The sequence below is a fragment of the Lonchura striata genome, chromosome 1 (genome assembly GCF_050655825.1).
Source record: "Lonchura striata isolate lonStrDom1 chromosome 1, ASM5065582v1, whole genome shotgun sequence".
NCBI classification, from domain to species: Eukaryota; Metazoa; Chordata; class Aves; order Passeriformes; family Estrildidae; genus Lonchura; species Lonchura striata.
The window spans coordinates 82,248,760-82,273,877 of record NC_140703.1 but is presented as its reverse complement, the minus strand read 5'-3'; the positions used below and the strand labels follow the sequence as shown (position 1 = coordinate 82,273,877).

The window sequence follows — 25,118 nt, the reverse complement described above, 5'->3', positions numbered from 1 at the left end:
AAAAAAATAACTAGAATAGTATAAAGATTAATTAAAATATGCATTTAGCATCTGTACTGCATAGCTCACACCTTTTTCATCTTTTTTATTTTTAGTGAAAATTTTGAAAGTTCTGTTGTCAGTGCCCAGTTGCTCAGGGTGCTTTGCATATTTCAATGTCTTTTCTTTCCTTCCCCTCCCCCCTACCCTTGATGCATGCATCACCTGCTTATCATCATACACATTGACTTCCAATTGTTCATTTAAATTAGAGAAAATGCTGTACCAAGGGAGGTTGAGGTTGGATAATAGGAAGAATTTCTTCACTGAAAGGGTTGTAACACACTAGAACATACTTCCCAAGGAAGTGGTGGGGTCATCATCCCTGGAAGTGTTCAAGAAACACTGAATGTGGCATTTAGTGCTATGTTTTAGATAACAAGGTGGTGTTCAGTCAAAGGTTGGACTGAGGATCTTGGAGGCTTTTTCTAACCTTAATAATTCTCTGAATTTATGACAAGACAGGAATTAAACAGGAAGCAAACAAGAAGATATTTACAGAATGACTTAATGAATGTTTTCAAAAGAGGATTGGCTTTTCCTCTTTGTGGTAAAATAGCAAGTCATTAGTATAAAACAATAAAATTTTCAGGAATTTTATTTTTTTCTTTTTCCTTATTGTCAGACCTCTAGGTAGACAAATGTTTAATGTCTTGATAATCCCCTGGGGTACCCCATGCCCCCCAAAGTTTTTGATAATGATCAGCTAGAAGCTTGTAAGCAGTCGTAATATCTTTATTTGCAAAAGAAACTTAAAAATTAATGTGCATGGTGAGAAAAAAGAGAGTTCTAAGTAGGATTCAAATTCTTTTATCTTCCTCAATAAGAGATAAAATATATTAATATAAAAATATAAAAATAATCAAAAATAATAATTAAATAGAGCATGAAACCAAACAAATGATATTTCTTTTAGGAATCAAACAAGTGCAGTGCTTTTGTTTTTCATATACATATAGTTAAGATTAAAGGAATGTGACTTGGTTCTCTCTCCCTCTAGAAGAAATATTACAACTATAAAGCAAATTCTATGGCAGAAGCACTTAGCTCTACCTAATGTAGTGTTTGAAATTTCTGTTGAATTATGTCATTCACCTTCTGCCAAAATGAATAATCCTGAATTAGCAGTTAGAGAAGTGACCTCTGTCTCTTCATCGTTAACACATTTCAAGTGTTCTCTGTGTAGTATATACAATGTAATTGACATTAATACTTTTACTACTACTGCAAGACATTTGATTTTATTTTACTACAATCAGCAAAATAGTCTCTTTCAAAATGTAAATTCTCTGGAAACATTGAGCACAGCTAGTGTTAAATGTGCCTTTCCTAATGAATATTCTACTTTATGTTAATATACTTTACTCTGATTTTTGTGGCAATGGAGAAGGAAAAGTTCAAATCACATCCAAGCAATGATTCCTGCAATCTTAGAGTGAATGATTGACTTTATATGGAATATTTTACTCTTGAAAAATGCTTATTTCATCCTACTAACTAAAGAGCAGATAAAATTCTTAATTTTTAAGTAGCTAAAGATAGATGAGATCAATATACTCTCTTTGTTATCATTTACAATAAACTTTGTGAGTGAGTAGCTTAGGGTCCCTTAAAGAATCACCATCAAAGGTACTAGCAAAAAGAGCTGTAATATGAATTTATAAAATCATAAAAATGATTTTCAATTTTTTAAAAATAAAAATGTTTAAAATCAGGATTAACAACATATTCATATCTTTATCCAATTTTTCTGTCTCAGAAAAGCTCAAAATTTAGTAAAGTTCAGTAACAGCCAGCCATCTAAACCAGACAGAATATATTATGGAATTTCAACAGCAGGCTACTTCTGATGCTAGCTGAAATACTAAATAAGTAATGTAACAAGTCTGTAGGTTACATTTGTCAAGATTTTTTTTTTTGTCCAGATGTTCCAATCCAAAACACAAAGAGTATCAGACAGATAACAAGCAAGGAGAAAACACTTCTGAAAATGCAGACGGTCTGAATTCTCAGAATTTATGTATTCTTTATGAAACATTTCACTACACAGTTTTATTCGCTTCACAGTTTTATTTTTAAGATGTGAGGTGATTCAGCAAATTTGCACTAAAAATATCCAAGTATTTATTAAGAAAATTATTCAAAATAATGCTGATGAGATGGAAAAGGATCTATTTTTAAATGTGATTACCTGCCAACAGCACAGTGGACCATATTACCAGACAAAAATTTAGAAAGCACCAGGCAGAACACAAAAACAGAGGTCTTCACCTAATATGATCCTTGGTTAATGTGGCTGAACTGTCTCAAAAACTTTGTGAGAAAGAACTAACATTCTGGCTTATCAAAAATCCGTCCACAGTCCTACCTCCAGTCTGCTGTCCATTACCATATATGTCCTTTTGCAACATTCATATGTATGTTGTTATTTTCTTATTCAATATTTCTGTTGCTTCTCAGTTTAATTCTCCAAGCATTCTCCCTCACCTTCTCATACTTGATCACCTATGCTAGATGCTCATACAGCCTCTATATGATATACTTTAATTCGATGTTGGCTCCTTTTTTATCTTTATTCAAACCAGTTTCTGATTCTTGGATTCTGCAGATACAGGAGGGTGCAAATAATAAAATTTACTTCCTATGTTTTCAGTGTTTGTATGCTATGTACCTTGAAGCCTCTGAGAACAGTGGAAGAAAACCCAGCTCACCTCATTGCAGTGTTTGGAGACTTTTTAATGCAAAAATTTAAGAAGCCTCCAGCTAACTCATTTTATATCACATCTTCATTTGACCAATATTTTGTACATTTTTATAAGATCAGTAAAATATGCACCAAATGTAAGAATAATAACTGGAAAATGTTGTTTCCTACTTTCAAGTAGGGAGGTTCTAGCACTGCTCAACGGAAAGGGCAGTAATCTCTTTTTCTATTGATTTTTCTAATAGGCATAATAACTTTTTCTTTCCTTTGCTCTATGTGGCCAACAGGTTAAGAAAGGGGATTCTGCCCCTCTACCCTTATAGGAGCCTCCCTGAAGTGCTGCATGCAGCTCTGGTGTCCTCAGCACAGGAAAGACATGGACCTGTTGAAGCAAGTCCACAGGAAGGCCACAAAGATAATCAGAGGGCTGGAGAACCTCTCCTCTGAAGACAGACTGAGAGAGCTGGAGCTGTTCATTCTGGAGAAAGCTCTAAAAAGACATTATTGCAGCCTTTCAATATTTAATATTTATCATATAAGAAAGATGGGAACAGATTATTAAGCAGGATCTCTTATGAGAGAACAAGATGTAGTGGCTTTAAGCTAAAAAGTAGAACCAGACTAGGTATAAGAAATATTTTTGCTATGAGGATGGTGAAACACTGGAACAAGTTGCCCAGAAAGGTTGCAGATGTTCAAACTCTGGAAATATTCAAAATCAGATTGGATAGGTCTCTGAGCAACCTGATCTCATTGAAGATGCCCCTGCTCATTCCAGGAAGGCTGGACTAGATGACCTTTAAAGGTCCCTTCTAACCCAAATTATTCTATGAATCTATTTTTGAAAGTAGAACAATTTGAGTATTTTATTCTTTGGCTTTATTAATAGGTCCTGATGCCAGCAGTAATTTTTTTTAAATAAAAACTCCCAGCAGAAAGGCTGTAGAGAATACAAGGCTACTTTTTACCTTTCTATTTAGGAGTCAGTACACATTGCAAATTAACAGAAAAATTTACCTACAGCTAGAATAGAATTGGCTACTTTGATCTCACACTGATTCAATTTTAAAAAATCAAGCAAAAATTAAAAAAAACACTTTTATAGTGCAAATCTTTCAGATGATTCTTACAGCAGTTCTGTTCTTTAGTTAATTCCTAGTATTTCAGGAAATGCTAATTAAACAATTTTAATCATAAAGTCATGCTACTTCAGATTTTGAAACATTTATAAGAGACTGCCAATTTTTTTTTTTCATTTAACCAACCACCATTATCAAAAATAACACATGAAATCACTCCATCTTAATTTCAAATATTTAATCAGAATAATGTGTGTCTTGGGGAAAACAGATGCACTCCTATCTGTAGAATTTGTCTTCAAATCCATGAAAAACCAATTAGACTGAAAACAGTACATGCTGCATACAAAGTAGAAAATGTCCTACAAATTTTACTGTTGTAAAAGTTATAAATTTCATATGCAGATATCAAGGTTCCTTCCTCTGTACTATGGTATGTTGTTGTATGGTAGCAATATTCGTCAATTAGACCTTTCTTACACTGACACTAAAATTCAATTTCTTCATATTTGGGCAACGTATCAATCCCCCTTAAACCATGTAATTTCTTTTCCTTATATAAAAATTATTATTGTTCCCCACATTTTATTAATATCTCGAGTACTGTCTCCTAGGTAAAAGATTAATTACTTGGCTCTGTTTCATAGGACTGGAGCTGCAACTAAATTACCTATGTGGCATGTCAACCACTTCTTTTGTTATGTCATGACGTACTGCTATTTAAGAGTGGAAACAAAGAAGTATTCATTTTCCTGTAAATTGCCATGGTCACATCTTGGGAATAGCATCAATAACCCAATCAACTGAAGATTATTAATCGGTAACAAATTTTTTCTGTCATCAACAAGCTTCATCTTTAATGCCTTCTTCACTTCAGTGCTTATTAATTATATTTAGGTCAGCTATACTTGTGTAAGCCTTTCACCACAGAAAGTATTATTTTCTCTTTCAAGTGGGTAGGGAATGGAATAAATTTTCAACTAATTAAAACAAAATATTGACTCTCATTTTTGGAAAAACCTTTTTTTTCACAATTACACTATACATGGGAGATACCATGAGTATAAATGAACTCAAAGGAAATTTTCACTCTTGTAATCAAGGAGAATTTAGTCACTTTACAAATATCAAAGAGAAAGAAATATCGTGGGGACAAGTTGGGGTGGGTTTGGTTTTTTGGTTTTTTTTTTTTATGGTGTGAAGGACTGGTATTTGGGGGTTGATTTTTTTTTCCCCACTACAGCAGTGGGAAATGTAATATTTTGAATTGTGTGTCAATAAACTGTGCTGGTATTCCTACCACACATTTTAAAAAGCTGAAATATTGAAATCATACATGTATCAAACAACTAACAATATCACTGTATTATTTGATTGATCTTACCTGCAGTCACTGTCAACCCTTTTATCAATTTAGGAAAGAAATCTGAGTATTCAGATAAATTGACTTTAATACTATTTAGGGCAGACTGTCATTACTTAAAATCTTGAGCACTTTGTATATGATAAAATGGTTTTAATCTAACCTTTCCTATCTCTGTATAAATATGTCATTAATGTCGCTAAGCTTGTCTTTAAATGGTTTTGTCTCGTAATTACAGAACCTGGTCATCATCCTCTCCTTTATATTAGAAATACTGTACTCCTCCATTTTTTATATGACATACTGTTATATATGTAATATAAATACTTCCTACATTAAATATGCTCCCTACATACTCCCTTACAGTAAATAAGTTTTGCTGATTTAAAAATTTCAAATAATTCTTTACTTGCAAAACAATGCTTTCTTACAGTTTTCAATTCTGAGTATTTTTTTTTTTTGAAAAAGAGGTACAGTCTGATTATTAGTGGGAAGTGAGACTATTTACAAAGCAAATTGTTCTATGTTTAGTTTAAATTTCAGCTTTCATTTTAAATAGTAGGATTTTTTAAATGTGGCCTTTTAAAATAGACATAAACTGTAGCTACATTCCTTTTTCTAAGTAGAATTATTTATAAATTGGCCACCAAACTAAAAGTCAATGTAATCTCCCTTCATGGCCCATCTCTCCTCATTGCACTTTTCTACCTTTTTGATCTTCTTGGTTTTGAAAGAATAATTTCAGTCCCTCTGAAACACTTGAATTAGTAACATGTAACAAGTGTTATAAGAAATTATTCTACTATTTAAAAATAGTTCAAGCATGGAATCATAAAATCACTTGGATTAAAAGAGAACTTTCACATCTGAAGAGCAAAAGAATAAAATGAATAAGTGGGGTGTCAGGATATTGGCTGATGGTTTAGACTTTTATCATCTAAATAGTAAAAGGAGAAGGGATCATGTACTGCTTCTGTATTTCAATATTTGCACTTGTAAGCTTTGGCCTTATACTTCTACTAGAATGAGAAGTTTAATGATGGTTGAAAGACAGGGTATTTTTCTCCTTGGTGTTTTTCTTTGAAGACTCTGGTAATTAGAGAATGGAATGTCTTTGATGCAACCATGTAGAAATTATCTAAATGTATCTGCAATTCTATGACAGTAATTGTCCTTTTTGCTAATGCTAATAGAAGGGTAAAAAAGAAACCAAAAACAACCCACATACACTTTGCTGACCTTATTTTCCTTATCTGAATTCACAAACTGGCCTTTTAAAAATGCATGATAAGGATTAATTAGCTGGTAGCAAGAGAGTATGAGCTTGGGAGAGACTACATGGCTGAATTGAAGGGATTGGAAGAGCATGTGTTAGCTGTTACAAATTAACTGTACATACCAAGGCTAAGTGGAACACAGTTAAGTAACACTTCTACCTAAACAATTTCAACACTAACTCAGGTGGATCACAAGGCATATTATTATTACATAAATAACTGTAGTCTTCATGTAAGACAGCTATTTAAATAATTAGATATAGCTTAAAAAGCGACATTGTATGCTCTTAATGTTTCATATTTCTAAAATTTTAAAAATATTACTAGAAACATCCACCAATGAAAGAAAATAAAATATACAAAGGCTAATTGGTTAGAATGGATTTATATTATGAAGTCATTTTACTGACCTCTAAAATTCTAAAACTGATTTTGTTTCAACAAGGTGCTTAGACACATTTAAATTTATGTGTGAAAATGGTTTACCTGACATTTATTCATAAAACTCTACTGTGTGGAGTGGGAAGCAAGAGACAAAGTATCCCAAGATAAACAATCTATCACATTTCCTTTGCAAGAAAGGCAAAAATAGATATATTTCATGTAGAAATATGTGAGCAACTAGCTCTTTAAATCAAAACAAATCCAACTCAGAGTTCAAATCTGTAAGTATGTTCAGAAATTTTAACATGCCCTATTTAGAGATAGCATTTTGATTAAGTTATTTTTTCAGTCTGATTTGCCAGGTCATATTAGCAGATATTTACTTAGTATTCTTGACTTGTCTTCAGAAATCACTGTTTGGATTGATAAAAATATTACTCTAGTAAAACAGATTGATCAGCCACTTTAATTAAAAAATAATCTTCAGGAAACAGCACAGTGGGCAAATCCCTATGACGAGGGTAAGAGGTGAAGACAAATAACAAGAAAAAATAGTATCTCTCTACACAAGAATGGATATTCAAACCAAAGGTTTTTCATATGCAAGGGGGAAAAAAATGAGATTATAACACATGTACTACTCCAAATACATTTTCAAGCACTTTTCCAGAATTCTACAATGCTTATTTATTTTTTTTCCATTCTTTCTGTATACTATGATTTTTCTATCTATTGAGATGTGTGTTGTGTTAATTTCGAAGTCAAAGTTTAACCTTTGCTTCAGGAAGCTTAAAATTTCTCTTTGACCACAAGTATGCTATCATTTGAAAATTTCCTAAGTCTTTATGTGGGATCTGTGGGTGGAGAAATTCAAGATGTAATAAGTGGATGTAATGATTTTTCTGTGGAAAATGCAAGGCGAGTTTAGACAGACTTAAGGCACTTCCTCCCCATTTAGAAAACATTCCATTAGCAATTTCTGCCACCATATAAAGCCTCAGAAAGTATGAAATTCTGTCACATACTGACAGACAATACTGAAAACAATATAATTTTAATTTCTGCCAGAAACTAAAATTTCCAACATTTTACTGTAGGTGTAGATTTACCATTCTGATACCTGAGTCTGAGGGCTCTGCTGCATTCCAGTATTGCAACTTTCAGTTTGAAAACACAGGACACCATGGTTGTATCAGCAAGCAATTATCTTGCTTAATAATCAAGTGAAATTGCATTTTTGATACAGTTCAAGTTCAGTCTAGATATTAAAAAACGCTTCTGTGGGCAGTGATGCCATACAATTCTTGTAAAACAGATACAGCTGTTATTACTTAGTCTGAAAACAATGCAACCTTTTTAAAAAAGTATTTTAAGTATTGACCCTCTGGGTTTAAGATTTCTTTTCAAGCAAAGTACAGTAATTTCTTCAACTATGTCAGAATTTTTTAAATCAAAGAATATTAACCCAAATTGTAATGGAATTTTTTACATGGTGATAATTCAGGGAAAATGTTTTGAAACACTAACCAAGAGTTACAACAATAAAATGCCATAAAAGAGAGATGCTCTCAGGAAGAAAACAAAAAGTTACATTGTTCTTCAACATGTATTACTAACAATATATCTGCTAGAAATGTAAAGTAATAGTAAAAGATTTATATTTAATTTTATCTTTTCCTTTTGACCAATTTTTAAAATATTGAATTCATTAATTCAATTCATATTGACTATTTTTAAAATATTGAATTTAAAGTTGTCTTATACTTTTATTAATAACTCAGTTGTTGGCAGTCTTTCTCTGTAATCACAATAACAGCATATCTTGTTTCATAAAAGAGAGTTCTCCTAGACACTCACTCACCATGGAATCATAATTGATTTTTATGTTTTCTTACCTGAGAGAAAATCATATTATTTTGGGTCAAAATCTTAACTAAAATAATTTTGAAAAAAAAAAAAAAGCACACATATCACAGGTGAGTGATTGTGATGTTCATGGAGGACTCTTACAAATATATATAGGATGCAGGTGTGTATGTACATTTATGTGGTATGAGACCATGATTTTTTATACTGGCAGAGGAGTTGAAATGGTCCTTTCTTACTGATAAATGATTTAGTATACTGTGTACTGCAACACTGTCCAAAGACTTTGAAGCTGTTAAGTAATTTTATACTCAAGGAAAAGATTAGAGGTAGGTATTATTAAATGGCTTGGACAGCAGCTCTTTGGGGAAAGAAAAGGGAGGTGGTGACCTCTGCTCTGTGTACAGTACAGATATCAGAATCATAGACTGGCCTGGGTTGGAAGGAACCTTTAATATAATGGTTACCTCAACCACCTAACTTCATCCTATATTTTCTGTATAGTATGGTGAGGACCATAAATGATTTATGGTAGAGAGGACTGCAGAGAGCTGGAACAGGTTTGAGGAGTGTTTCTTTCCTTCACCATTCTTAATATTTGGACAGCAACAATTAGGTGAGGTAAGTGCAGGCAATTCAACCTCACAAAGCCATTTTCTCACTGTCCCATAGTGGAATGGGAAGAGAATAAGAAAAACACAAAAATCCATGGCTTGAAATAAAGATGGTTTAATAGGTAAAGCAAAAGCTGTGCACACCCCCAAAACAAAAGAAGGAATTAATTCATCATTTGCCATGGGCAGACAGGTGCTCAGCCATCTCCAGGAAAAATAGGCTCTGTCATATGCAGTTGTTACTTGAGGGACATCCCAGTCCTCAACATCCCTCCCCTCTTTCCTTTATCTTTTCTGCAACTTCTGTTGCTGGGCATGACACCATATATAAGATATGGTATATATATATAAGATAGTCCTTTGGTCTGCTAGAGTCAGCTCTGGCTGTGTCCTCTCCCAATTCCTTGGGCACCCCCAGCCTGTTCACTGACAGAGCAGAGTGAGAAGCAGAAAAGCCCTGGGCTGTGCAAACACTGCTTAGCTAAAAACCTCAATGTGTTGTCAACACTTTATAAAAGCAAGACATTGAATTGCCTCATACTTTATTGCCTACTATGAAGAAAATTTACCCTGTCCTAGCTGGAGCCAGTATCGAAACACAGGTATCAGCTGCGATGGTGAACATAATGAGTTAATGCTGCAAGATTGAAAGCAACAAAGAGCTTTTTGGTCAGGAATTATTGATAAGAAGGCAAAAAGTAAATTCTTTAGTGTAACTGCAAAAAAAGCCAGTCTAATCTACAACAGTAAAAATCTTCTCTTTCCCTATTCCATATACTGAATCAAAAATACTGCAGCAGCAAACTGACTGTGAACAAACTTTTTCTTTTTATAAAGGTGACCCTGAAAGCTAGAGATGAGTGCAACTTAATGCAGTATCAGGGCTGTGAATTGAACAATGCCTATAAACAAGAGGTAGGTCTATGATGTGTTGAATGTTCTTTCCACAAACACCAGTCTCTGAAGGATACAAAGCAAAGTCAAAGCTGCCTTAAAGCAGCAGGTGAATGTTTTGCCACCTGAGGGGCTCAGAACCTTTGTGAATCAGATCAATAAAGATTTGATGATTCAGGAGGACACTTTAACCCCTAAAAATACCATTATTTTAGCAGCAATTCTCAAAGGAAAGCTGGGGAAAGAAACAAAAATGTTGTGGTCAGCTGCTGCATAATCAAGTTGTCTACTAAATAAAACTGAGACCTTCTCTTTGTCCTACAGCTCTGTCATATTTTTTTCCTCAAAACATTCCAAAGAAAATCAATAACATATCAAGAACACAGTGATACTAGGCAGTTTAATTTCAGAAAGTCTGCAGATCAATAGCTGTAGAGAGGCTTACAGTTCTTCAGAATATAAGTACAGTAACTAATGCTGGGGACTGTGTAGGTGAGTGTGTCTGTGTGTGTGTGCGTGTGCATGTGTGTGTGTCCCAGAGAGAAGCTGAGATTTACATTCATTACTGGGATTTTCTTCAACATTGTATTTCAGTCACTACCTTTAACTGTTCCTTTGTGGAAAGCTTTTAGAGGTGGATGTTTTTCATTCCTTCACCTTAAATAGTTATTTGATTTAAACAGCTACAGAAATAACTTCAGATTCTCTACATTTTAGACTGAAATAGAATTTACATTGAGGTGTGGATTCAGAAGTTTTTAACTCGGTCAAATTTGCCACAGGTTTGTTTACAATATCTATGTTTGGGATTGAATTATTCCTGACTAATGATGGATGTATTCAGTTATTTTAAAGTGAAAGATAAGGACTGTTTTTGAAAAATTCTTTCTTGGTATAATTTCAAACTAACATAGCTTCAACACAAAAGATGCTTAAAAGGTCTAATTAAGAATTTTTCTTTATATATGTTTTGAACTAAACCAATTTTCAATTTCATTTATTAGAAAGAATTATGTATACAAATATTTAAAAAAATAAAACAAATACTCCTCATACACCAAACAAACATACACCAAATATTTGTCTGTCTACAAGAACGGCATATTTTTTGATCTATAAAATGTATGGATAATTATGCACAGATGATTCCACAAAGCTTTATAAAATGATAATTCTGGATTAATTGGCTGATGAGTGAGTTTGATCCAATAGATGAATCCAAAATATATAAGTAAAATATATATTTAATAAGAGGTCTACTACATTTTATGCCTTATTCAAATGTTTCTCTCATGGAGAAGCATGAGAAACAATACAAATATTTACCAGTCCTACACTAACATAATACAGAACATGCATTCTCCATTTTCTGGCATACAATATGATTGAGAAGAATTCAGTTTAAGATAGTCCATTTAAATACTAGAGATTTAAAAGATTATTTGTACTCTATTTTGGGTTTTAAAATTGAAACCTTAAACTATGCATATATTGGTTTGGATTTCTCTCAGCTTACTTCATGAACCTACTATAGTTAATGAAGAGGAAAGGAGGATAGACTCAGATCATGGATAATCTCCTGATTTTAGACATCTCTCATAGAATGAATGAGAAAAATATCCTTATAAATGTACATATAACTTCCCATTGGCTAGACAGGAATGGTAGACAACCAGACGTACTCTCATATTCTAACAAAACAAATTCAAAACAGATAAACATTCTGAGCAAAGTGTAACCTCACACACTTTTATACCTTTCTGAATAGGATAAATGCCAGAAAATGATTATGGTTTTTGCTTGAATCTCTTTTTTCTGCACTCCATTAATAGGATAGTAGCACTAAACTCCAAATAGAAAGCCAATGGAAAACTCAAAAACTATTTCTATTTGTTTAAAATGGTTTCCTTCTGGAAGTTGCGAAATGTATATCATTCGGTCGTGATTTCAGGAATACATCCTCCTTCTTAATTTGCACGTCTTCAAAGGACATTCTGCAAAACTGCCTTGATCTGGAAAGGCAGCCTAAGTGCTGAGAACAAGAAGCCATAATGCTCTAGATGTCACAGACACCTCACCACCTGGTTAACCTTAAAAAGATAAGGAATCTCTTTGACTTCAAAGAAGACACTTATTACTTCATGGGTAAGCACTTGTCTAGACAGAGTCATAATAACTTTCAAGAAGTACCTAATATCCCTATTATTTGTCTGGAGAAATCACAGTCAGGTTCAAGTGTTCTTGGCACCAGCAATAGGTGTGAGCTACAAGCACAGTAGTTTTGAGTAAGTATGTGGAAACTGATTCACTAGGAGAAAATAGATTTGGTCACAGGTAGTTTCATGTGACTGCTTCTTCTTTCATTTCCTTTCATTTTCTACAGACAGATCTTACTGTACTACTGGCTGTTAAAAAAAGCATTTCAGTTGTGTAATAAGTATCTTACATGACTTTCCATTCAGAGAGGCAGCCTAACACCTAAGTCTAACCAGCTAAAGGGAAAACTTCAAATACATTGGGGCTGTGCTGTCCTCTTCAATGAACTGCACTGATTGATATCAACTGAGTGTTTGGATCAAAGTTTCATTTAATGGAAAGTAGTTCCTCCAGCATCACCACTAAAATTTAAAAACTGGTTTCTATAATGGTAAAAAAACCACCAAACAACCAAACAAAAATAGTACACTTAATTCAGTTTACTTCTCACAATTTTATTTTTTAGGTGTGACATACTATTGTAGCTATAACACTGGCCTGATATTGACATGCAAAAAAGAATTTGTGAATTGTTTCCAGTAACAATGAAGTTGTAAATTCCTAGTCAATTTTACATCAGCCAATATTTACACTCCATTATGCATCAGCCTTGAATGATATATAAAGCTTCAGGTTTGCTGTTCATGCTGCCACTAATTATGCAATTCATTTATGACCATCCACACATGAATCACATGTATAATTATGTCTTTTTATCAGCTGACTTTAAGGAACTCCCAAAATATACTTCATTAGCTGCTGCAAGACTGATTGACCTGCTTGCTCTGTCACCCCTATAAAACCCTTCAGAAGCCTTTAAAAAGAGTCAATATTTTCTCATATTGAATAATATCTGAAAATTGTTACATGAGTTGAGAGGAAAAGGCTCTGGGCTTTCAGTGCCTTCAGGATGCTGTGAGTATCACTGACATCACGTTTTTTATATATATATAATTTTCACAGGATACAGGATTGGTTCAGGATAAGTCCTTTATTTCCAAGATACACAAGCAAATGAAGTGCCACAGCATTCAACATTAATTCTACTACTTTTCTGCACTCAAAATTCAGCATGCTGGAAAATAAGATGGACAAAAAATTTGGGAAGATGAGTGTTTCAACTGCAGAGGTACATGGAAATATCCTAGATATAGAAAAAAATAAATGAACACAAACAGATAATGAACAGAATGACAGAGAAATTAAAGCTACTGGATGACAAGTTGTAAGAAACCACGTAATAAAGAAAAAAAATTAAGACAGATTGAACATGCAGAATATACTGAAGAAGTGCAACCCTATCTTTCCTTGAAATTTGGATTTCTGCTCTGCCTAAAAAAAAGAGGAAGAGGAGGAAGGAATAGAATAAATCTGCTGAGAATTTTTTCACCATGACATGAAGTACTTGGGGTATTTGTTATGTTACCATAGTTAAATAAAAGGTTTAAAAAAGAAAAATCACTAAAAATGATGTAATTATAAATACATGTTAATCTTTGAACTGAATTATTGAGTTATGTCTAATCTCTGACTTTCAATACCTTTTTTTATATCTAAGAACAGGCTGCACTATAGAAAAATCAAAAATACAGCTGCTACAAAAGGTATTTTCTTAATTATATTTCTGAAGTAGCATTGCAGCTACTGTAAACATCTAATTTAGATATTTCAGTATATTGAAAACATACTTTTTTATAGTTTTATAGACATTTGAAAACAATATTCCTATAAGAATCTTAGTTCCTAAATTTTAAACACACTTCAGTTTTTTGATGATGTGTGATAAGCTAGGCATAGGAGACTCATTTTGCATAATTGCAGAGCCTAGGAATTAGATTCAAATGCCAAATGATGTAATTATTATTTTTTTTCTAAATTAATTCCATTCTTGTTTCTTTCTTATATTCTTATTTAATAGCTTGTACTTTTTGCAGTACTGTAAAGTATTAAACAAAGATAAGTGATAATATGCCCAGTGTTTTGTCTCACACTGCTGAAACAATTTGTTAAGTCCATACTTAATAATAAAAATTTCAAAAACTGAACATAACACACTTGTAAAAGCAAAGAAATAAAACAAACCACTGCCAACATCAGAACAAAGTTAAACAGGAAGTAAATTTAGATACTAGTGAATAGTCGACCCTTCTCTTCTGTATAATAACCACATTAAAAAAAATTGTTTATGAGAAGAATGTTATCTGTTTTCTATACAGGAAACTGAGTCTATATGAGCTGAAATCAAATTATGGAAAATCTATGTGTGTCCACATGCAGAAAATGAATTATTCCATATAGTCAGTGATATAATATCTTAGCTGTCTGGACTGCAAGCACCACTCTCCAACTACATGACAATACAGTTTATCACAAAGGGGGAAAAAGCAAGTTGTTGACACAGAAGGAGAAGTACTATGTGATACCTCTTAGCCAAGCCACGGTCACAGAAAGGGTAAGATTGGGAGAGACCACTAGAGGTCATCTTGTTCAGCCGTCCTGCCTAGACGGGCTCCCCGGCGCACATTACTCAGATTTGTGTCCAGACAGGTTGTTAAACATCTCCAGAGAAGATTCCACAGTGTCACTGCACATCCTGTTCCAGTGCTCGGTCACCCCACAGTAAAACCTACACTGCTTCAGTCTCATGTCTAAAATTTCCCTTTTCCCTCCCTTTTTCCCCCGCCGATAAATGGTCTCTATTAGCTAATACAGACCTCTGCAGAGAGATAGCTCTGAGTATTTCTGCACAGCATCTTTGTTTTCCAGTTAGACTGATCTTACTGTCACCTTTTTCAAGGAACAGCCACAAGCAAATCAGATCTCTACAATATAATATGCAAACACATATTATACAGTGCTCTGCTAGCAATAATAAAAATATGAATGAGGCAGTGCACCAGCCTGGGACAAGGAAACCTTAGCAAAGCCAGACAATAATAATTTGAAGATGAATTCAGACAAATCAGCCATTAAAACCTATTCTTTTTTCTTCTCCAAGCCTGAAGAAGTCATCTACTACAGTTGCGCACCTTCAGCACAGCTCAGCTTACTCAGTATTTCAGAAAAAAGTAAAATCATAGAATCATAGAAGATAAGTTTGGAAGAAAACCTCTAAAATCATCAAGTCCAAGATATAGGCTGGGACCAGAGTGTTCATCACTAAACCATACCCGCAGGCATTACCACTGTGTGCCTTTTGAACACTTCCACAGGCAGTGATTTCACCACTTCCCTGGGCAGCCTGTTTTAATATTGGTGTGCTATCAACATGGTTCACGGCAAAAAACTTAAAGACACCATAGAGGCTGCTATGAAAATCCATCCCATCAGACACAACACAATATTTTTCATCTTTAAAGTGCTGAAAATTTTCTGAAAAATATGCTCAATTTTGAGGAGCCATTAATTAATACAGTACCATTAATTAATACAGCACCATTAATTAATACAGCCATTACTTAATATAATAAGTACTACTACATTAAAAGTAAAACAAGAGTTATCCTCATGAACAGTCTGTAACTTTTGATTTTTTACTCCTGACAAAACAAACTAGGAAGAGAACATCAATAATTTTCAACTAGAAGTCATGCCACACTGCCTTCCTAATAATAACTATCATAATCTTAGAAATAGACAGAGGCTATTAGAAGCTCTGGTGACTGAGGAAAGAGGCAACTACTAAAGTATTTGTGGCAGCCAAGCCTGGAGGATAAAAAAATAAATGGAAAAAAGTCTGTGTTAGACTTCTGCATTTATCTGTTTCTTGTTGGAATAAATTAAGCTATAAGGTTGGAATCAATGGCTTGCCACTGTTTAATTTATTTTCATTCTGTTCTCATGTGTGGATGAAGTGAAGACAATTTTGAAAGATGTTTCCTTATTTTTAGAGGTTAGTGCATTAAACATAATCAATTACAACTTGAGAATCTGGGAAGCATCTAATGCTTAATCTAAACAGATTTTTAAATATTCAAAGATTGATTTTAATAGGTGCATTATAGACATCCATAAAACGAATTCACACAGTTTTTTATTATATAATTATTAATTGGCTTTCAGGACTCAGAAGGGTGCTAAGTATTTCAGAGCAAAGAGCAATATATTCTCTCCCAGGATGTAAGCACTGAACATAAAAAGCAACTTGCAGCTTAAATTGCCTTCCATATCTCAACAAAGAGACTGGTTGCCAACATTACCTACTCACAGCTCTCTGCTGAAACACACTAGAGAAAACAGGGGAACTGTTTCATTCAGAAAAACTCCCCTAGCCTTGTTAATCTCTGCAGTCAGGGAATAACCAGAGCATTTAACTGTCTGCAACTTCCAATAGGCTTAAATCACTGATTTCTAAGTAAAACACAATAATCTGTGGGTTTGCTGTATTCTTAAAATATTAGATTATATGAATCTGTATGTGAAGGTACATTTTCTCCAATTTTTTTACTTTTGTGTTACTGTTAATTTCCTACTCTGTTTATATTTGTGTCTTCTTCCTTTTGATGATTTTTATAATTTTAAATGCTGTTCCTATCTCTTAATTTTGTTTTCTTTCTCGCTCCTTGAAAATGTCACTTGCACTTTTTTATTGCCTTATTCTTTTACTCGGTCTTCCCAAACACCTTTACTCTTATATTTCACACCAGGTTTTCCCTGTCATCCCTCCATATCCAGTCTTCTAACAGCAAAGTGTGTTCTGTACTTAATGTTGTTTCTATCTCTCAATTCAGTCTCCTAGTTATTTTATTTTCCCAGAGTCTGTATAGCTTTCTAAAGAAAAAAATACTTTTCACACCACTTGCCTGAAAATTCTTCCCTACATAAAACTGTGTCATGGTTTGAAAGGAATTAATATCTTCGAAGCTGATCAGTTCCCATTGCATTACTGCTCTGTATGCTCTTTTGGTGCTATGTTCCTCCATTTAGGTGTTTTTTTCTTGTACCTTTTTGTTTGCTGAGGTCTTATTTCCCTTCTTTCCAGCCCTTGCTCTATCTCATGGAGTCTTCTTTCTTCTTGCTGTTACTCCTATCACAGCTGTCCTCCCTGAGTTTTCTCTTTGACTCCAAACTAAAAAAAAACAAAGTTGTTGGTGTTTTTTTGGTTTTTTGGGGTTTTTTTGTTTGTTTGTTTGGTTTTATGCTATCAGGGATTGCTGGTTAATTTTGAGGTTTGTTGTTGGATTTGGGGTTTTTTCTGTTGTGTTGTTGTTTTTTTTTGTTTTAAGCTATTGTTCTTCCACAAAATTCTCTGATCTATGTTCTTGCTATCACTCTGTCTCTTCTCTGCACTGTATCTTTTCTTTTCCCACTCCCAGCTTAGTTCCCCTCCCCCCCCCCATTTGTTACAGTGCATAGCTGGTTCAGAGAAGTTTTGCTGGCAATGGATTCAGAAGCAGTTGTTGCTAGACTTTTTCCATATATGCATTACCCACAGATATTTCCATGACGTATTCTTCTGAGCAAACTCCCCATTTTCAACTCATTTTTAACTGTTCTCTTTTTAATTAAAGGATGAATTTAAATTGTTTTCATAGATATGACTAGGACAAGAGCAAACACGGCTATGTTGACTTTATCACTTAGGGACAAAATTGTTCAGCATTTATATATGTTTATGCAAACATTTATTTCAAACAAACAATAGAACTCAGCTAAAGTTAATGGTTAAAACAATTCGAATGTATGAGGAAAAAAAATACTTGTAAGCTATGCTTTACCAGGCGGTAATTAAAGTACGAGCTACTATCAATGTGGTAAATTACATATTCATATATGTTTTCTGATATACAGAAAATAGAGTAAGTTTTAGAAGCATTAGTGAAGACTATCTTTTAGGCTATTGAAAGATGCTAACATTTTATAACTGACTGCCTGTAGTTAATGCTTCACAAAAGGAAAAGAAAAGAGAAAGAATTATGGGGAGACAAAGTGGAGACCAATAGTTAGTCATTGCTTATGATAATTACTGTCATCCATCTTTCAAAAATGCTAAGGTTTTTTTTCTGCTTTCACATTTTGCATTCATTGCTGCGTTCCCACAAGCCCCCAAGCAATTCAGGATTCAAAACTGTACACTTCCACTACTAAGTCATTTGTTTTCACTTTGCATAATAATCACTTTTGTTTTAATAGCTTATGATACTTCATTTGTACATTTTCATTAAAGAATGATTCTTGTTTTTTAAATATCATGAACCAACAATCAGGAGATGAAACTACTGGTGGTAACAATGAATTATATGTGAGTGAATTTCTGACATCATATGCAAATGCAGCAATGAGCCACAGGAGCTGAGTGGTGCTAGTTTCACAATTGTTTAAGTAGCTATTCTTCATCTGCATGGCAAGAGAAGGAGCCACATTGAAGGTCATTATTACAGACTGGAGAATAACATTATAATGGCATAGGAAATAGGGAAAATTTCTAATGGGTAAGTTTTCCTCGTGCAGATTCTTGCCCTGGCTACCAGCTTGCATTCAAATAAATAATGTTTACAAAGCACAAAACTATCTCAATAAAGAGTAAAAAATGGAACATTTCCTTCCTAAAATAATGTTAGCTATACAATGCCCTTTGACACATTAACAACCCCTGCTAGTGAAAATACCCTGTACAGTATCAATCTTTATTTTTCACCTGCTTTATGAGAAAAAAAAGTGAACTAGAGACAGGTTTTCTGTTTAAAATGACATAAAAACATGAGGTTTATCCTGAATAGCATCACTTATAATATTTCAGATGTGTAGTAAAAGAACTGTCCAAAGAATACTGTACTTTGGTAGTCAGTTACTCATAGACCCATATAACTTTAGCCTTTAAAAAAATACAATATTTTAAAATAATTACATTATGAAGATGGTAGCTGAGTAGGCTGATTTACTGCAGCTGAGAAACATGTTCACTTATGAGAATGTGAGCGACATGGCCCAACCCTGGCTACAGGCATGCCCAGATGCATAACAAAAGATGACTTTTCTACAAAGCACATTAGAAATATCACTACAAAATTAGGGAAGCTTTTCTTCAAAGAATAGAAAGACAGACAAATGAAATAAGTGGGAAAACACTGCTCATTCGTGTTGAATTTCTAATTGCTATTGCCAGTATTAAAGGAAAACTTACTGCTTTTATCAATCCTAACTGGAATAATCAGACAAAATCCTTAGAGTGAGTAAACTATCAGCCTGGAGAACAGTGAAAAAAGTTCTTATTAAATGGAGCCAGCAAGAAATAATGACCCAGGGCAGAGGTTTCACCTCAGTAAAAGAAAGAAATGAGGAAGTGTAATAGTAAACAACTCACCATCAGCAATGACTTTGATGTTAGAAGTTTCCAACACCTGCAGAAAATAGTCTAGTGTTTCTTTTCACTGTGATTCATCTTGCAAATTATGCTGTTCAATGTATGAAAAAAGGCTACATATCAACAAGATTCTTTAGATGATTAATTGCTTTCTACTCTTTTAGGTAATATGAAAATATAGCATCTTTCTGAGGAAAACATAAAAAATAACCTGTGTTTTTTTTTGAGAAACCATTCGCAATTATAATGTCATTGAAAGGTTGCTTGTGCCTGTATTTATTGTAAGTTTGTATAGTTTGCCTGTATATTGAGCTTTCAGCTACAGTTCATGACTATAATTACTTGGTGTATTGTCTCATAAAACATTTTAATAGTTTTCCTTCACTAATAACAATGACGATCTAAACAGCAGTGATGGACGAAAGTGTTTAAGGAGGCCACTAAAAGTCTCACTGCTCCTATCAATTCCTAGATGATTTATGCAACAAGCTTGCATTAATGCTAACCTGAGTTTTGCATATAAATCCTTTGTTCATCAGCAAGAAAACAGACCCAAAAGTGTTTGATTTAATTAATCTCTTGCCTGTTCCTTTCACTAAGGAAATAATCTAAATAATGCATAGGGATGGGGTATTAGGTATCTTTCTACAGTTACAACATGATTAATTACAATAGCTAAGCCCCTAAACATTAAGATGAATATTAATTTGGAGGCAGAATCTTGAACTGGGAAAGTGCAAAGGACACATATTTTCTGACACAATTTTAATGCCACAGTAGTGAAAGAGAATGACAGAACTTTGGCTGTGACTTCTGGATACCATTTGCATAGATTAAGATCCCACAATTGCATATGTACTTTTTAAAGAAAAAAAGATTATTTTAGATCCTAATCATTCAATATGATGCAGACCTGGGTTTGATACAGTTTCTAAAAACTCACTGTCCGCCAGGAAATACTTTGTATGCACACAACATCTATAATTGCAAATCTGCTCATGGAATGAAAAGGGCAAAGGTCTGGATAGCTTTATTAGTGGTCTATTAAAAGACATAATTATTCAGGGCACAACTGTCATATGACCATCTGATGCCACAGATAATGTTTATGCAAATGTTGCCATGGCAATCTGATGCATTAATGTACATTAATGTAAATTATCATTCATTTTCTGCTGAGAGTAAGGCTTACGTGAGAATATGAGAACAATGCTTAAATGATAAAACAACCAATTGTATTTAATTCCATTTTCATGACAGTCAGCACAAATGACTAACTGAAAATGCATAATGGGTAGATTATGGAGTACTTCAGCCAATTTTGGACATAGTTTGTTGTGTATGCCCCATAGAATTGTAATTAAAATTTCAGATTGAAGTTTTCATCTCGGGAAAAAAAAAACAGTCAAATTGCCTTTCAGAGAAAACTGGTAAAAAGGCAATGGTCGTTAGGGGAATTAAAAACAAACAAACAAAAAGAACAATCCACAATACACTAAAACCTCCATATCTCAAAAAACTGAAGTAATCCCATAGAAATAATAAATGCCATATCAATCAGCCTGCTGGACACTTGCCAATACTGTTTGCTGTAGATCTGCTATATGCAGCACCGACCCAGGACAAATTCCACAAAAGGTCTGGATGCTGTACTACCACAAGTGTCCCAGTCAATATATTTTTTCTCAGGCTTGCCTGTGATCACTGGACATTCCTGCTGCATGACAGAGCTGCCCCTATCACTTACCTGTAGTGTCTCCTGCTGGAAAGTGACAAGTATGAAAAATACTTGGCTCCGGGGCTTGCAGAGACACTTCATAAAATGAAGCAGATGGATGGTTGTTTCCTCAAACCCAGTGTATGATAAATCCTGAAATCTCCACAACCACTATGCCAAGCCCATTGACATCCATTTGTCACCAGAGACCTGGAAGTATACGATATAGAAGAGAATCTAATAAAGCTATCATATTATCTGTCATATACAAATGCATAGAAAGCTGGGAAAGTGTTTTCTGCAACTTTTTCTTTGCAATGTTATCTTAAAACAAAAAAAAAGTGGAAGAAAATTTAGTGCTTATTTTGAACTGGATGATACACTTTGAGAGGATGGGGGAGGAGAAAAAAAAGTAATAGTGACCAGATTTGTCCCATGTGTGCTCCTAAAGTTTGCCATTTGGCACCAAACCCACCTAGGATGAAAAAATAACAATAAAAAATGCATAAAACAATAATCCATCTCTCTTCAGCAGTCTAGCACAGATTCTTCAGAGAACAACGCAATTTTACATGACAGGTCACACACATAATATATGAAATGAAAGCTATTGCTGGTAAATGGCCTGTCTGTTACACAAAAACAATTTTCTTTTGGCCTTTACCTGTGGTTCCCATTTCACAATATAAAGGGACACTGTCAGTTAATGTTATGCCTTTGTCTGCAAATGTCAAGTTTAGAATACCTCATACACTAACTACAAGTCTACAACTGAAACAAATAAATAAATATATTCTCCTATTATTTCAGACTTAAATCTATGCATGTGACAACATAGTACTCAATTTTCAGTTAGAACTTTCAGTTGGGAAACACATTTTTAAGCAGTCAATAATGTAAAGAGAACATACAATTTAAAGACCTAAACAGATAGGTATTGTTTTTCTCTAAGTAATTTAAAAAAAAGAAAAATATTGCTCTCTACCATGCCATTTAGATGAAAAAAAATATTTAAAAATATAGAAAGAAAAGTATAGCTTAATTTCTGTAGAAAAACAGTTCCCTGACTGCTTTTTCATCAAATGCGCTTTGCTGGCATCCGTTTTATTTTCTGGCCTTCTCCACCACAATTACTGATGATACTCTGTAATTTGAGGAATGTCTGCATGGCTGCAACTACTTGTTTTAATTCTATATTCTGTGTGAATGGACACAAAGTACTCACTTTGCAGTCATTGCAGCACCTTCCACAAAACACACTCTTTTGAAATATGTAGTGTATAGAAGGAAGCTGATAAAAAAATCCCCAACTATTCAAAGAGGTGCAATCCTCAAATCCCACTTGAGTTGCCAGTACAGTTGCCTCTTTGTACTTACATACACAATAGGCTTATCTTGATAATAACCTTCCGTGACAGTCCTGCTCTGTACTGATTCTGCAGGCTTTTAAGATGTTTTACACACAGCCACATTGTCCTCTTAGATGGATTTACTCTATTTAACTCCTGATATAAATATATACTCATTCCTCATGCTGGACATTGAAATCTGCTTTTGTGCCAGATGAAGAATAATGGAGAGGTTTATGCACTTCCATAATTTTCCATAATTTCCTTACCTGAAGATTGGAAACAACTAAAATCCTAGGAAAAAGACATAAAAAAGAATTGAAATTAAATATTGATTTATATTTAAAAGTTCTAGCACTCAAGTGTCCTCTGTTACTTAGAATGAAGTAACTGAGAGTTCATCTTCTATGCCAAGATGAAAAACATCAAGTTAAATACCATGTGACCTTTTTAGTGTAATGATTTCTCCACGTCTTGTACTCACTACCACATACTGTTTGGCATTCAGTGCCAGATATCCTTAAGTTGGACCCTTGTTTGATAAATTCAAAAGACTAAACCATGCTTTTTTATTGGAAAAATATAATTACATCTGATTTCTGTTTTACTCAATTAAAATTGGTGAATTAATGTCATTTACATCATATACTTATATTCATATGTCATATAATCTCATATATTTATAAATTCATAGTAATATTAAATTTTCTTATTAACATTTACATTATTTACTTTGATATAATATAATATGATCAACTTTTGGTTTAAATATGATATTCAAGGTTGTGAGCATTGTATTAAAATCTCTTCAGTTTATATGACCCTCTTTTTGAAGTCTTTTAAAAATATTCTAATTTTTATAAGGAATTCATCAGATGATATTGATTTCTTTCTTGACAACCACTTATTTTACTACAAAAAATAAAGCCAGATTCCATAAGCAGTAAAAAAACCTTTTAAATAAATCAGTCTATTGCCAGTGACACAAACCCAACCAACTACATTAATGACAAATACATTCAGAGAAGAAAGTGAAAAAAGCTAACAAAATATCGTCAGAGGTGAAAGGACATGCAAGGGGAGTAACATAGCAGAGGGAAGGCAGCAAAGACTATTTCTGGAAGAAAAGGAGAAAAGGATTTAGAAAGCAGAAAGGTATTTTCAGTCTAAGGAGAGAGAAGGAAAGACAGTGGTATGAATCTGAATGTCTGAATATCAAAGCAATTGTCAGATTAAGGTTTTCTTGCTGTTGGGTTTTTGCATTTTTTTTTGTTTTGTTTTGTTTCTTTCCATAAAGGAATACAAAAATGTACTTAAGAAAGGCATTGCATTTAGAGTTTTTTTTAAATTATTTCAAATTTGTTTTGAGTCTGAAACTGACTGACTAGTGGTCAAACATGAATATAAGGTAAAGAAACTCATGGAAATGAATTACAGAGTGTGTGACAAATTAACATTCTTCAAATACATGAGTGGAAATGTGTGTGTAGATTCCAGGCATTCTGAAAACATACCTTTTAGAGAAAAATTTAATATCCAAAGATGCAACATGATATAGAAGGTCAGCTGCCAATCTAAAAGAAAATGAACCACATGAATAAAAATGAGTCCTCAAACTGTAAGAGAGATTCTCTATCAAGACTGAAATCAAATAAAATATTGATAAGACTTCTGGCTTGCAAATTTATTTGTAAGTCCTTAATAATTGAGGGTGCTTGACAAAATAGGTTCTGCCTCCCAGACCTCCCACTTTGCAGTCATTATCTTGAATGAACTTCTCTTCACCATGAAGACAAAGGTGAGAAAGGTAATGTAAATCCATCTTGTGCAGGGTTTGTACAACCTCTTCTTTATGACTGGTTTCACACAACGACCAATAGACATTTTCTACTGAAATTTTAATTAAAAGCTATAAAAGCAGTCAGCTGTAGGCCATGAATGTGTTGATAACAAAAAAGTGCCATTATAGAGTAGAAAGATCAAGCACTGTACAAATTTAGTGTGAAACCATGTTAAGTAGATCCATATGCCTGCGTTTAATGTAATTCTAAGATCTACATGGTAGTGATGGAAATACTAAAGTAAAATGTCAATTAAAGCTAGGACACCTATTTTAACTAGAATCATGTTAATTCAATTATATATTAAGAATATTTCTCTTCTGATGTTTGCAAAGAAATCCTACCATGTGAAAAATACTTTTTTTTTCTCTGATTGTGGCTGCAAGTATCCAGGTATCCAGATTATCATAAAATAAAATGTTAATTATATAC

General features: G+C 33.6%; 1 long non-coding RNA gene across 1 annotated transcript in view; it reads right to left on the bottom strand.

Moving 5' to 3' along the window:
• Positions 1–5,966: 5,966 nt before the first annotated feature.
• Positions 5,967–25,118, bottom strand: part of LOC110470575 (uncharacterized) — a 94,055-nt gene continuing 74,903 nt past the window's right edge. The window contains exon 3 of the long non-coding RNA XR_002465440.2: positions 5,967–24,419. This is a non-coding gene — a long non-coding RNA (uncharacterized LOC110470575). The remainder of the gene's footprint in view (positions 24,420–25,118) is intronic.